Source organism: Halichoerus grypus, chromosome 1, assembly GCF_964656455.1.
Source record: "Halichoerus grypus chromosome 1, mHalGry1.hap1.1, whole genome shotgun sequence".
NCBI lineage: Eukaryota > Metazoa > Chordata > Mammalia > Carnivora > Phocidae > Halichoerus > Halichoerus grypus.
This window is the reverse complement of record NC_135712.1, coordinates 32,458,099-32,474,053: the sequence shown is the minus strand read 5'-3', so window position 1 is coordinate 32,474,053 and position 15,955 is coordinate 32,458,099. Positions and strand designations below refer to the sequence as shown.

Here is a 15,955-nt window from a genome sequence, read left to right as displayed (position 1 = left end):
TCTCCTGACTTCCCCCACTAGAATATAAGATCCATGAGGTCAAAGAGTATATCTGGTTCACTGCCTTATCTGCAGGGCCTGGAAGAACACTTCTCAAATAATTGATACTCAAAAATTATTTAGGAATTAATTACTTAATTCAAACAGGACCTTTGTTACCAGGAAAGATCACTTAAGGCAATCTGGCAAATGTGGTCTTTTTCAAAACACTGACATGTCAATTTTTGAGGCTAGTTGAGTCTAATGTTGCAGCAGTCCCTACTGCACCCCGTGTTTATTCAGTAATTTTTTACTGATAATGAAGGATAGTTGGAAGAAAGGCAGGCAGGGACAAGGGGCCCCCATTCTAAGTAAAAAGAGCCCATCCTGTTATTCTAGGCTTTGCTCAATGGCCCAGGTGTAAGTCTTCCTACTGGGAGGACATACAACTTGTATGTGATAGAAAGGAAGGGAATGGCCTTGGGCGTCCTAACCCAGGCCCACGAGCCAGCCCAACAGCCAGTGGGATATTTAAATGGGGCTTGATCTAGGGGCCTGTGGCTGGCCAGCATGCCTTAGGGCAGTGGTGGCCTCCGCCCTCTTGATCCCCGAGGCTTGGAAACACCACCTTGGGTGGAACCCTCCACCCTTTCCCACGTGAACGACTATCTGATAGGTAGATGAGCACGTGGACAAAATCCTGGTTGGGTGACAGGCGTGTGGAGGGTTAATCAGATCAAAACAGACCACACCAAAGAGCCCATAAAACCCTCTGGATTTAAACACCAAATCAGCAACCCTCTCGGGTCTCTTCTCTGTTTGGGAGCTTTGTACCATTGCTGAATAAACTTTGCCTTACTCTCAATAAACTTTGCTTTGCTGCCCACCACTCTTCATCTGGTCAACCTCTTCATTCTTCGAAGCGGTGTGACCAAGAACCAAGAACCATGGGCACTAAAGGAAAAGAAATCCTGTAACACAGCATGCCTGCAGCGAGCCAGTCATGCTTTTAGAGGCATATCTTGAGGGACACAGCAGTGGTAAAAAAGTAAAGATGCACCCTTGAGTTGTGTGTTAGTATTCTAGTAGACTAGCTTTCACTCTAGAAGTTGGAACTTGTGTCAACTCTCTCAGTCTCAGTATTTTGGTTTTTGATAGCAAGCAATGAATTGTTCAACAGCAAGCCCTAGAATATTTGCTGGTGATATAAACTCATTTGTGCATCGGTATGCTTATTTTTAAGATTCATTTTTTTTATACTTCCTAAAGATGTTGCAATTGCACATCTTAGATTTTCTGGGACACGCCTGGCAGTAATATCTGCCTCCGTGTGTTCTTAAATATGTCAGTACTTGTTAGAACCTGCATGCTAATTTTTTTTCTTCTGAAATTAGGTCACTACACAAATAGTCACAATCTCAATGTCTGAGAATGTCGCGCTCCTTCATTATCACCAACAAACTTTAGTCAGACAATGACTCTAAGGCAGGAGAAAAACTGGTAGCCTATTGTCCTCAAGGAATTTATTTAGATTCCAAATGCTTTTCACACAGAGGGGGGATTTCCTAGGCATCTGGAAAATCTACCTCTGTTATTTGGCATACTTTTCCTGTAATACTTTTACAAGCTGTAACTGCTCCGGGTGAAAAAATTTCTTAATCACTGTTACGTGTTTTCTACTAGAAGGCCTATAATATTCATTGCCACTGTTAATAAAATAATCAAGAGAAATAATTCAAAAAGTTGAAATTAGCAACCTACTTACAAAGACGACAAGGAATTTATTCCTATTTATTAAAAGAAAAATACAGATCTCTTTTTAAATGGCTTGCTTTTAAAAATATGTTTCAAACTGACATGCTTATACAACTATTTTAGTCTTAATTATTTTTCAGAGTAAAAACAAAACTGAATAGGTGAAGCAGATAGTAAACTAGAGAGCTTTTGGGAGGGAAACTTGTAGGACTCTCTAAAAGGTGAAATAAACTTTATAATATCAAGATCAAATTGTTGACTTAATGGTAAATCCTAGGGTATTTAATTCCTCATTAAATTTGGATTTACATTTTTATGGTCTTGGAGGTCATAATTTATTTATGCTGAAGTGTTCGTTTTCCTAAATTGCAGTTCTGTTCTTTCAAGCATAACAATTTGAAAATGCACTTCTTAGCCCTACACTAAATGATGCCAACTGTTTTATCAGTGCTGATTTATTTTTATTATTACTATAGTTAGTTATTCCATCAAGTCTAGAAAGATTCTTTGAACCATACAAGTCTGGTTCTTATTGTGATGCTTGCACTTCAGACGTATTTGTATATTCATGGCACATTGCAGGAGTTATAAACCTGAAGAACTTTGGAGCATAAAGGGCTCATTCAATGCAATGTCATTATTTTACAAATGCAGAATCAAAGGACTAGAAACTGAAGATCATTTCCAAGGGGCATGTAGCTAGTAAGAGCAAGAAGTAGGAGTATAACCTAAGGCTCGAACTCTGAGGCCAGTTCCCTGACTACACAAGGTTGTATTTCCAATGACTGTCGCCATACTTCCGATACTGATTTCTCTGGTCTACAGCAGGGGTCACAAGTTTTTTCTTTTAAATGCCAGATAGTAAATGTTTTAAGCTTGTGGACCATACAGTCTTTGTCACAAACCTTCATTTCTGTAGTTGCAGCTTGAAAGCAGCCATAGACAAGGCACTCACACAAAAATGAGTAGGGCTGTGTTCTAATAAAACTTTATAAAAAATAAAATTCAAGGGACGCCTGGGTGGCTCAGTCGGTTAAGTGTCCATCTTCAACTCAGGTCATGATGCCAGGGTCCTGGGATGGAGTCCTGCATCGGGCTCCCTGCTTCTCCCTCTGCCTGCCACTCCCACTGCTTGTGCTCTGTCTGACAAACAAACAAACAAATAAATAAATAATCTTTACAATAGCAAGAGCTGGTTCTATTAAAAAAAAGTAAAAGAATAAAATTCGAATTTCATATAGTGTTCATGTATTACAAAATAGTATTCTTCTTTTGAGTTATCTCAACCACTTGACAATTCAAAAACTATTATGAATTCATGGACTGTACGATAATAAGCTGTGGGCCAGATTCGGCCCTTGGACCTTAGTTTGCCAACCCCTGGTGTAGAACAAAGGTAGGGATGTTTTAATCTGTAGACAAACAGGATATCTCCTGAGAAAATTTTAAATTTCCATTTAAATTTAGATCATCCTTTTAAATTGCTAATTTTACTAATGCACATGTTAATATGTTAGTACCTATAAATTTAATTTATAAACAAAAATATGCACATTTATTGAAAGTGTGCTCAATTATTTTTAACAAATAAGGAGTTGCAATAAAAAACATTTAAAATCCACTGGTCCAAAACAAATGAGCAAAGAGGAAAAAAAGAGAGAGAGAGAGAGAGGCAAATCAAGAAACAGACTCTTAACTATAGAGAACAAACTGATGGTTACCAGAGGGTAGGGGGGTGGAGGGATGGGGATTAAGGAGGGCACCTGTGATGAGCATTGGGTGATGTAGGGAAGTGTTGAACCACTGTATTGTACACCTGAAACTAATATTACACTGCATGTCAACTAACTGGAATTTAAATTAAAAAACGTTTAAAAATAAATAAATAAAATCCACTGGTCCAGATAACAGTAATCTGAAACTACCAAGGGAAATTTAATAAGAATATGCATATATAATCTTGCATGAGTACAGGATGGGAATTCTCTGATATATAAAATAGAGTTAATTCTACTACTTCCACAAAGTTGTATCAATTAAAGTGTTAGAGATCAAGCGCCAATATAGTGCTTGGGACTTACTAGATACTAAATAATAATTAGTACTATTATATTTCATGTGACAATAGCTCATGAGTAAAAAGTAGATACTCAGCCAGACATAATAAAAAGGACTGAATTAATCTTAAAGAAAATACTGAAAAATAATACCACATGTACTCCACACTTCTATAATGCTTTACAATTTTCAAAGCTCTATCAATTGTATTTATTTTAAATTTGGTCTTCTAACTTCTACTGGTTAAGGGAGATGATAAACCACAATTCCACTTTTGGCTTGTTCCACCACTCATAATGAGAGGAATATTGAGAACCTGAGCACAAACAGGAGAGTGAGTTTTCTGTTACTTAATAACTTGAGAAAGGGTTAAGGGACCTGAGGATGTTTGACCTAGAAAAGTAAAGCTTTAGTGTAGAGGGGATGATGCTAAAAATTTTTCAAGATTTCCACATGAAAGAGAGCATATAGACAGATTTTTTTATTACCCTGAAGAGAGAACTGGAACCAAAAGGAAACAGCTTTAGACAAAATGCAAAGGATTTGTAATGTTGGAATAGTATAACTATGGAATTGTCAATCCTTGATAGAATGAGTTTTTCCTAGAACCTGTAAACAACCTGTTAAAGAGGAGATTCTCATGAAAGAAGTAAAGTTGTACTGGGTTTCTTTAATGGCCCTTTCTATCCCTAAAAAAAAAAAAAAAAAAATACTACTACTACTACTAACCCTGCATATTTTTAAGATCATGGGTTATAAAACTCTTATTTAGACACTGAATTTATGTACATATAATGTTATTATGATTTTCAAATGTTTTACTTTAAAATTCTGGCTCAATGTAACTCCTCGGTTTTACTCTGACTCAAAAACCCTGCCAGTATCTTTGAGCAAATCATGGTAAACAGATTTAAAATGTCTTTCACTTTAAACTTAAATTGTTCCTGCATTTAAGATTGACAAGTAGGCAAAATAAGATTGTTTTCCTATGAATTATCTTACTAGAGCTGCCAAATGCCCTTTTAAAGTATCATTTTTCAAAAGATGATGATATAAATTGGGGCATATCACAGAAGGAGCCTATGCATATTCATACAGGTGATGCTACTTTCATGAGACGTTTGCACTTGAAGTAAAGCCTTGTGCCAGGTCTAACTCCTTTGATCTCAAATCATTTATAATGTAGCTTTCACTTTATAAAAGGGAGATTGTGCTAATTAATCCACCAGTTTTTGATGCAAAATAAGACAACACATTTAACCAACATACCATATTTTATATGTTTTGCACAATTTGGATTAACTGTGTTCTGTAAATGCTCTTAATTGTGCAAATGATCTAACAGAACAATAAACCTTGGCTTTCTCATTAGGTCTACATTTATTTAGATGGATTTATTATATGGAAAATTTACATCATTCTAGCCTACCAATGCAAATGAAAATATGAGCAGATCCATGATACTCAGTTTCATGCTGGGTTGTGTTATTTTCATTGGTGTGTTCCTGGCAGGAATTGAAAAGAAGCAGATTTTGTCTGTTGGTTTTTGGCTGTCATATGAATCATTCCCAAAGAATGAGCCCTTAGCTAAGGATTGGTGAGGACTAGAGAAAGGATCGTGGGGACTCTGCTTTCTTCTTTACCTTTTCACTGTGAAATTTATTGCTTTCCACACAAAAAAAGTAGCAAATGGTGATTTATTTCCACAGGATAGAGGACATTACGTATTTTCCTGTTCTCCAGCCATGTTTTTAAAATTTATTTTGAGAAATCCATCTTTAGTTATAAAATATTGATTAATGGCAATGGTTACATGTTTGTATGATTTGAGGATGATGACAAAGCTGAGGAACTCAGGAGATCTCTCTGAGTTTAAAATGAAATCAGACAGTGCGAGTACATCAGCTATTTCGTAATGAATGCTTGGTATGTTTTCTCCAATAGGTATGCCATATTAAAGGTATTTTTTTAACAGAAAGAAATTTATATTCAAGTGTATATTTTTCTGAGAAAATATTTGATTGCTGAAATTAATTTTCATGTTTATATATTTTATATTTATATATATTTTACATTTAACAATGACCATGTTGGTCACTTCTATTTTATTTGAGCCTATTTATAGTATTTCTCTTAGAATGAAATAAGTGACAATTTTTCAAAGAAAGCAAATGTAAGTATTTCTGAAGGAAGGGCTGCAAAGTAGCCCTCAAATACTTTTCATGGTGACAAGATTGTCTTTCTTAAAAATTCCTACTTGCTGCATTTCTTTGTCTATCCTTTATATGTAATGTAAATAATGTTTCTAGCTTCTTTTTTTTTAAAGATTATTTATTTATTTATATGGGTGGGGAGGGCCAGCGGAAGAGAGAAAGAATCTGCAGGCGACTCTGAGCTGAGCATGGAGCCCCTGCGGGTCTGGATCCCATGACCCTGAGATCATGACCTGAGCAGAAATCAAGAGTCGGATGCTCAGCCAACTGAGCCACCCAGACTCCCCTGTTTCTAGCTTCTTAATGCTAATCATGTATTAAGTATTGTACATAAATGAACTTGTTTGAGCAACATAATGACTCTCTTTACTGAGGAAGAATAGGAGGCTCAGAGAGGTAAATGACTTGCTAATAATCACACAGATAGTAAATGGCAGAGCTGGGACTTGAAGCAAAGAAGCTCGACCCCAAACTCAACACTCTTCACCCTTAAACCATACTACTCACATATTGGAATCATTTTGTTGGATTTGTCCTTAGGAGGCATAATCTCGTATGATTTCCTTGTATCACAAAATCATGCAATAATCCAAAAAGGATAAATAAAATTTACTTTTAGTTTTAAAGAACTTCAAATAAATAATCTTTGTTCTCCATGAAGAAAAATGACCCGCAGTCCTCTATAGGGGGAGCACTCAACGTACCTGACACTTCAGAATGAGTTTCCTCTTTGGGTTCCTCTCACAGTTATTTCTTAAATTATTTTTTCTCAAACTTTCAAACATGTGAGATGCCTTCACATTCCCTTTCATTATGGCAATAGTAATAATAATTTTTTAGACAAGAAAATACTGTTTTGAAAGTGAGAGGGTATTGTTTTACCTTATTAGAAATGGTTTTATATATTATCATGATTCATTAATGTGGTTCATTGTAATTTTTCCAAAGTACTATGTGACGCTCATCTTTTTTTGAAGGGTGGAAGATGAAATAAAATAATGTGTGGGGATGCTGCCTGAGATTATTTGAGGCATTCTATTGGATTTACCGAACCTGGCTATTCAAGCAGCATTCTAAGAATTCAAATATAGGGGGCCCGTAGGCTGAGGGAAACATTAAAATATTGTAATGCCCAGCTTTGTACATTCAATTACAAATTACCTTTGAACAAATCAAAGTAATAATTTTTAAGTGTGTAGAATTTCTGGAATCTACACAGACGTTCTCATTTGATTCACAAAAGTGATCTGAGGAGTAATCAGGAACAGTGGTGTCAACAGTTCTCTGTCCACTTTTTACTCTGTCCACTGCTACCACACGTACCCACACCACCATCAACTCTAAAGTCCCTGATATTTTCCTGCCTGATCTCCCTACTTTCCTGCCTGATCTCCCCACTCCCTCCTTACTCTTGTCTTCCTGAGAGCCATTTTCTACATGGAAGCCAAGCGTCATCTTTTCAAAATCAGAATACCTAACTCATTGCTTCAGACCCTCTGGAATTTCCCATTGAACAAAAATGGAAATTTACAGATTTTAACTTGGGCTACAAGGCGCTGCATACAACATGATCCTGACTTCCATTCTGGTTTTACCTGGGACTGTTCTCTGTTCTCTCTTGTATTCACTACACCCTGGCTCTGTGGCCACCTCTCTTTCCAACAGGCAGAACTTACCTTGGGGCTTCTGCATTTGTTCCCCAGCAGGGGAATTCCTCCCCTGGAACTCTCATCATTCAGGTTTCGAATTTAGTGTCACCACTGAGGGAGGCTCCTTTGCCCTCCAGCGTCTAAAATAGCTATTCTTGAGGAATGCCTGGGTGGCTCAGTCGGTTAGGCGTCTGCCTTCAGCTCAGGTCATGATACCAGGTCCTGAGATCAAGCCCCGCATCGGGCTCCCTGCTCAGCGGGGAGCCTGCTTCCCCCCTCTCCCTCTGCCCCTCTCCTTGCTTGTGCACGCACGTACACTCTCTCAAATAAATAAGTAAAATCTTTTTAAAAATAAAATAAAATAAAAGAGCTATTCTTCCCCCCCCACCCTTGCCCACTCACACATTCTAGGATTTTTAGATCTTAGAGTGTTAATCACTTTCTGCAGACATTTTCTTTATATATTGAGGATTTGGGTGGTGGTGGTAGGGGGTGGTCATTCCAATCTATAAGAGTTTTCTATCTATCTCTATTAGACTAGGAATGTTCTCTCTGATTTGTTGTTGACTTTTCAGTGCCCAGCAGAGAGTGGCTGCTAAATAACTATTCAGTGAACTGAACTGTTGAATCGTTCCCATTTCAAAAAGTCTCCACATTAATTTCTGTGAAGTTGCAGGACAGGCATTACCAGAGTGGGGAAATGTCAAAATTGTTCTTTTACCTAAAGCTTGATCGCCAGTGTGAGGCCAGCCTAAGTAGAGGACAAGGCTGGTTGTAGTCAGTTTTTTCCATTTAGATACCCTTTGTGGGTTTTTTTTTATTGGTTTGATTATTTAGGTAGCATCTGTTCCAATTTCATAGTTAAAAAATAATAATTTATTTTCTAGTGCTGGACTTTTCACACTTGTGCAGTTTTTGTAGGAACTTGCATTCTCAGAAGAATTATGGTGGTTGGGCAAATGCTTGAGGATTTACCAAAGCAATAAACAGATTAACACTACTGTGGGGGCGCACATCTGTACTACTCGGTTAAGAAAAATGCATAATTTGGAACTTGAACTACCTCTCCCTGTAACCCTGGCTGGCTGTTGCAGTTACATCTGGGCTTTCTTAATGGAAGAAGAGCTTGAATTTCCTACAAGTTTATCCTAAAAACAGTTATTAAGAAGGGATTTCTATTTCTATATCAAAATATATGGCAGTTTATAAACTCACACAAATGATGGTCAGTTCTATATTGATTGACAGTAGGATAATCTTAACCTTATATATCATAAGGTGCCACTCTTTACAAATGGTATTTAACAGTCTCATTTGTGCTTTGACTTTAGAATTGATGATATAATTAGTAAATACATGCATGGACAGATGCATGCATAGATAGCTTTCTGTGGAAATGAATGCTTAATAAACTAATGATATGTTTAATTCATCATTTTAATTGGAAATTAGTACGGAAATACCACCTCAAAAAATGACAAGCTAGACCAACTTTAAAATCACTAGAATTTAAAGCATGCAGACATATAGGTAGGACATTAGAAATCTGACAGACACAGACGTCTAAAATTATAATTGAAGGACACCCTAAAGCAGAGTAACCAAATTTTTTCCTCCTCATCTCATTTACCGCCGTTTGGATACATTTAAAATAAAAAGAAATTGATGCCAATTGAAAAGCATACATAAGTACTTTTGCTTGTTTTGTTTTTGCTTTGGGAATTGTTATAAATCAAGAATTATCTTAAATAGTATATTTTTAATATCCTTTCTCCCATTTCTTTATTCGTGAGAGATTGCTTGAGTACCTATATGTCAACGCCCATCTGCAGAGATGTGATTAAAAAGACACACAGCGCTGGGGAAAATCTGACAGGCAAATGGACCAATATAGGGCTAAATGGTCATTATTACTATCCCGCTGTCAGTGAATAGGGAATACATTTTGAGCTGTATTTTCTAGTGATGGGAATGGCTTTTTTGATGATCCCATTTATAATCTCGGACCTAATTTTCTTTGCCAGCAAATGTGGGCATTTGTCAGCAACGGTGTTTTGGTATACGGCCTTTTTTCTAGTCTATGTGATACCTTCTTATCCGACAATTCCCAAGATTCATTTCCAGCATCCTGTCATTCTTGACATATTCCTGGATCTCCCAGAGTGGGTTCATTGTCTCTCACGTATGCTTCCATAGAGCTCAGCATATTCATGGAATTTTAATGTGCCACTTCGTACTTGTTAGTTTACAATTTGGGTTTATGTTTATTCCCCATCTAATTCTCAAAAAGAGATTTCTGGCCTTCTTTAATCTGAGGGATTTTTCATGGAGAGGACAGTGTCCATGTTATTTGCTTTTCCCCAGCCCCTCATTAAATACTTTGTATTCATGTGACCTATGTAGAACCGCCAGAGTACCTGGGTTAAGTTAGATTGATAGCATATTTTGTTCAAGTAAACCACAGCCCCAACAGCAATTAATCCAAATTTATGCACATTATCTAAATCCATGGTTCTCAGATTGTTGTTCCTGGACCAGCAACATTAGTAGCATCTTGGAACTTTTTAATAATGCAAATACTTGGACCCCAAACCCATCATACTGAATCTGAAACTCTGGAGGTTGGATTCAAAAATCAGATGATTCTGATGTCTCCTGAAGTTTGAAACCACCAACCTAAGCTAATCAGAATGACTAACGATATACCAGACTATGCCCACCTGTGGGTTTGCATTTACTTATTCACATGACCCTTGCCTATTAAGGAGAGCATCCCCAAATACCCAGCCCTTCTTTCTCTGCTTTGATCCGCATAACAAACAGGAAGCAGTACTACTTGAGGAAACAAAATTACAGTTTTAGCTGAAATAGAATTTTCCTTGTCTCCAAACTTGCTTACCATGGGGTTCATACCATTCTAGGCTCTAATAACAGTGTTTTGCTTTCAAAGGAGGAAACCTCAGACCTCATTCTCTTGTAGTTCTTGCTGAATTGCAGTCTGCAACTTTGAATAAAGGAGTGAAGAGAAAAGGAACCCATGCGTCTTGAGTACCCACTGCATGACAGAAGTGTATACAAATTATGGTGTCCAGTTGCACATATAAACAAAATAATCTCTAAGTAAAAGACTGGTGCTATCACACACAAAAATAGAAATTCAGTTGGAGCATAAAAGATAGTATGTATAAGATACTTGGAACACTGTCTGGTACAGAGTAAGTGTTCAGTATTTATTAGCTATTTTTACTACCGATCATTTCCTATTTAGAAGAGAATCTAAACTCATAAGAAAAACTGTGGATAAAATCCAAAATAAATACCCCTCTAGCAAAATATATTAGCAATATTTAACAATTTTTAGTCACTTCTGAACTGAAAAGGAGAAAAAAGGAAAAAATAAAATAAAAGAAAGGTTGTATCTATTCTGTTCTCACTGCAGTTAACATTACAAATTGACCTGTAACAGAAGGATGAAAATGGGCATTACTTATTTTGCATTTGCAAGTGGCAAAGTGAAAGCTTCTAAACATTCCTGTTTTGGAGGCTAGAATTTAACACGTAGTCACATATTTGAATGGAGAGCAATCCTTAAGTGTAGCTTAATAGACATCTTTTTCTACCTTAATTCTTGTAATAGTTTTTACATAGAGAATTTCAGTTCTCAGCTTCGAAATCCCAAATATCTATGTGGTAGCAGATATAAGCAACTTAAATAATGGAGCTTAAATTTTATAAGGATAATCATATGCACAATTTTGCACGAAGCTGACAGCCTTCAAAATCCTATTGCATATTGTCTATAGAACACAAGTCCTGTGAGGGGCAGTACTTTATTTTGTGATATCCGTCATGTCTCCAATACCTAGAAAACTGTCTGACACATAATAGTCTTCAAAAGTATTTGATAATTAATTCATTCAATGAAAGAATTTGTGTGAACCCCTGTTATTGTTATGACACAGTAAATATTTAAAGTTATTTTTTTTTTAATTTTTAAGGATGCATTGTTTATACTTTATAGTCCAGGGTATTGTAATATTTAAAACACCTAAAATTTTAAGAAAACTGTACCACATATCTACTTTTATATTTTTGGAAGCATGCTATTAGGATCTCGAACAAGATTAAAAATACCACCCTTTTTTTTTTTTTAGAAAATGAAACAGTACATTACCTCTCCTTCCCCCCGCCCCATTACATATATTTCCTTTTATGTCTTAAATTTAAAACTTTCCTCAACTTAGGGTACTGGGGTCATGAAAAGAATACAGATATGTAACCAAGAAAAAAATGGTAAAATCTCAGTTTGCTACTATAAGCAGGAGTCTTTGTAAGCCTGTGTCCTCATCTGTAAAGTAGGAATGATAAAAACAATCTTGCTCTGTTATTTTAAAAATTAAATAGAAGCAAGTGTGGAAGCATCAATATTAAATGTAGTTTTATTTATATAATATAATAACATAATATAATTTAATACAATGTATATAAAAATAATATATTAAACAGGAGGTTCTACTTTGGTTAAGCCTAATATTAGAAGCTTAAGCCATTGTTTCTGTCTTACCTCACAGAGGATGTAAAGAAACTTTAAATGAATCTGAGATAAGAAAAGTACTTTTACTATTAAGTGAAGGGCGTCAAAGGCACAAATTTATAAATAAATATTTACAAGTAAATATTTATTTAATTTGTAAAATAAATATTTACTTATTTATAAAGAATTACTTATTTATAAAATAAATTCACTTTTTTATAAAATATATTTACTCATTTATAATATATATTTATATTATATATAACATATATTATAATACAATATATATAATATAAATATATTTACTATATAATGTAAGTATATTTACTATAAAATAAATTTACTTATTTGTAAACTAAACAAGTCATAAGGGTGTAATGTACAGCATGGTGACTATAGTTAATAATTATTGTATATTTGAAAGTTGCTAAAAGAGGAGATCTTAAAAGGTCTCATCACAAAAAAAAGCTGTCACTATGTATGGTGAGAGATGGTAACTAGACGAAAAGTAATAAAAATTTTAAATAAATGTAAGTTATATTCAGTATATATTAATATATTCCTAAGAACATTACATGTGTCTCTCCATGAAATTGAGTTAGAAAATATATTAAGGGTCTACCTCAGTTACATATATTATCAGCTCTTGACTTTGAACAAGTCATTTAACATCTCTGAGACTCAGTTTGTCATATACACAAAGAATAATAATAGCTACCTGATGGAGTTGCTGGAAGGATTAAAACTACTGTCTGGAGGGCACTTAGCAAACCTAAGTATTCAATCAGTGAGAATTCTTATTAACCCTTTATTTAGCTACTTACAGACAAAAATTTATGGTAGGCATTTGGTTTTCTTTTGACTGTACTCTGAATTTCATGTCTGCCATAATTACAATAACAGAAAAAGGAAACCTCAGATCTTAATATTAGAACTTTAGCATTTTAAGGCATTGAGTTGTTTTTAATATTTTCACATGAAGAAGCAGCTCCATTTCTCCATCTATTTCCATACCCACTCTTAGGCACAGTTTTCCTTTATTTCTAAATAAAAATAAACATTAGGGGAATATTTCTTTTGCCCTTAAGCCCTTTAACTTTTAATTCATTAATTATATCCAAGTATTTCTTAGCAGTATCACAAGAAGCTTAAGAGATGAACTGACTTAATAAATGTCAACCCTCCTCTTAAGCCCAGATATTCTGCTAAGCCAGTATTTTCAGTTGACTAATTAAGATTTTCAGATGTATCCCAAAGCTGTTTTCAGCACAACTCTTTCCTTTTTTTTCCATTAAGAGGATACATTGGTCAATATTGTTGGGCAGAGGAGAAGGAAACCATGTATTAGTTCCAACCCGTGCTGTGCCATGTGGTACCACACACTCCATGAGTCTGTTGATCCATTTCAGAAGTGCAGTGCACGTAAAATGCATGTTGGTTTTCAGAGACCTAAAATACTCTGTTAACAACTTTATATTGATTTTATGTTGAAATGATAATATTTTGTGTATTTGTATATCATTTAAAATTAAATTTACTTTTTTTTTTTTTTTTGCTCTTTAAAATGTGGCTGCTAGAAAAATTTAAAATATATATGTGCTTCACATTTGTGGTTCCCTGGCTTAGAATTTTACAAACAAAGAAAATCAGTCAAAAAGATACCCTTAAATTAGGAAGGAGCCTATGACTACATGTATAATGACTCTAAATAAAACAATAAGACACATTACTAGCAGGGTAGAAAAAAATACATACATATACATATATATTCATATATGTGAATGAGAATCCTATTGCAAAACTCATCGCGTCAGAAGCTGACTACTTATTATGGGATTTGTAATTCATTTACATGTGTCACTTCATTAGAAGTTAACTGAATAAGACATTAGAACGGTGTTCCTTGGAAATGGCAGAAATCCCACTCAAACCTAGTTAAATGAGGACAAGAAACACATGTCCAGTCCACCATTGACCACAGACACAAATAAGTGGAAAGACCAGGGTGTATTTTTTATACAGTTTGATCAAGGAGGTAAAATCTTGTCCTTAGGGCCTGCACATTGTCTCACTTTGGGGGATATAAATGGCAACTTTGATCTTATTGAACGATTTTTCTTTCCCTCGTATTATGTATGTCTGCGTATATGTATGTATCTTAATCTGAAATTAAATAAAGAGGATCACACCCAAAAGATTATATAATACTTAAGGGTGGCTATTCTGTGTGATTCTTCTTTCTTTCTTTTTTTAAAAATCCCAGTTAGCACAGTTACAAAAAGCATGTGAAATAATGAGTAATGAATGGATGGATATACTTTGACAAATACGTCTCTCCCATTACCAAGGATGGATTTTCCATGTTCCTCATGAAAGCTGACTTTCTCACCAGATCCCATTTCCTCTCCGGGAATACTCTGACAATTCTCCCCACTCTGTCGCCTGCATCATCAAAATTTTCTTCTCAAACATCTTAATATGAAAACAGGCTTCCCACACACTGTTTTTCCCCTATCTTAAACAAACAAGAAAACCTTGTTTTGTTCCCACATCTCTCTCTAGCCACCGTCATTTTCAGCCAAACTCCTTGAAAGAGTGGTGTACAATTGTTTCCAGATTCTGTATTTTCATTCTTTCTGGAACCCGTATTCCAACCAGACTTTTCACCCTACCACTCTAACATATTTGGTCCCATCAGGAACACCAATAATCTCACTATTGCTGAATCAGATCTCATCTTAGATTTAATGTAAAGCTTTTCTCAGTCATCATCTTACTTGAAATAGTTGATGACTGTTCCTTTTAAACACTTTCTTCACTTGCCTTCTGGTTTTCCTCCACCTTCTTTCACAACTTTTCCTGTCTTTGTTAACTCCTCTTGCCCCCCAGCCTTTAAAATTTTGAGTCCTTCAGGCTCATTCCATGGTTCTCTTCTTACTCTGTCATCACTCTTTTGAAAATCTAATCCAGACTCAGGATTGTAAATACAATCGCTGTATTTGCCAAAAGTGTATCTCCAGCCTGAACCTCTCCTCAGACCTCCAGACTTCTGTGTCTTAACTATCCATTTGATGTCCTCACTTGGAGGCTGATAGATATTTAAGGTCTAATATATTCCAAATTGAGTTTCTTTTAACCTCTCTCAGAACTTGAAATGCCATTCTCTCTGTCACCGAGGCAAAAAGTGAGAGCCAGCCTTGATTACCCTCTTCCTCTTCTCTCCCTTCCCTCCCTTTCTCTCATGCTACATATCCTATCTGTCAGCAGATTCTGTCTGCTCAACCTTCAAAACGTATCCAGATTTGGATCATTCTCACCTTCAATGGTGCTGCTATTCTGATTAGGGTCACCATAATCTCTTACCTGGTTTATCCCATCCACTACCAAACTGGTCTCCTGCTTCCATCCTTACTTTTAATATATTTTTCAATATAGCCTGGCATATCGTTTTCAAATGTTGTCACTTCATGTCATTATTCTGTTCAAAACCACCATAGCCTTCCTTCACTCCCAAACAATAAAATCCTTATGGTGACCCATAAGGTCCTCTATGATCTGTCCCTTATTACCTCTCTGTTCTCATCTTTATTCAGAGACACCTTCTCAGGGAGGACATCCTTAGCCATCCTCTCTAAAATTGTATTTGCCAACTCTGTTATTTCCTATTCTTCTGCCTGGTTGAATTTTACTTTTCTCCTTAACATTCATCACTATCGAATTTATAATACATTTTCTTGTTTATCTCGTGTATGACTGTTGCCTCCACT

At 35.6% G+C, this 15,955-nt stretch overlaps 1 protein-coding gene and 1 pseudogene across 5 annotated transcripts in view; one reads left to right on the top strand and one right to left on the bottom strand.

Moving 5' to 3' along the window:
* LOC118528424 (B-cell CLL/lymphoma 7 protein family member C pseudogene) overlaps positions 1-7,460 on the bottom strand; it is a 34,702-nt pseudogene extending 27,242 nt beyond the window's left edge.
* ROBO1 (roundabout guidance receptor 1) overlaps positions 1-15,955 on the top strand; it is a 1,118,917-nt gene that overhangs the window by 435,077 nt on the left and 667,885 nt on the right. The window lies entirely within an intron of this gene.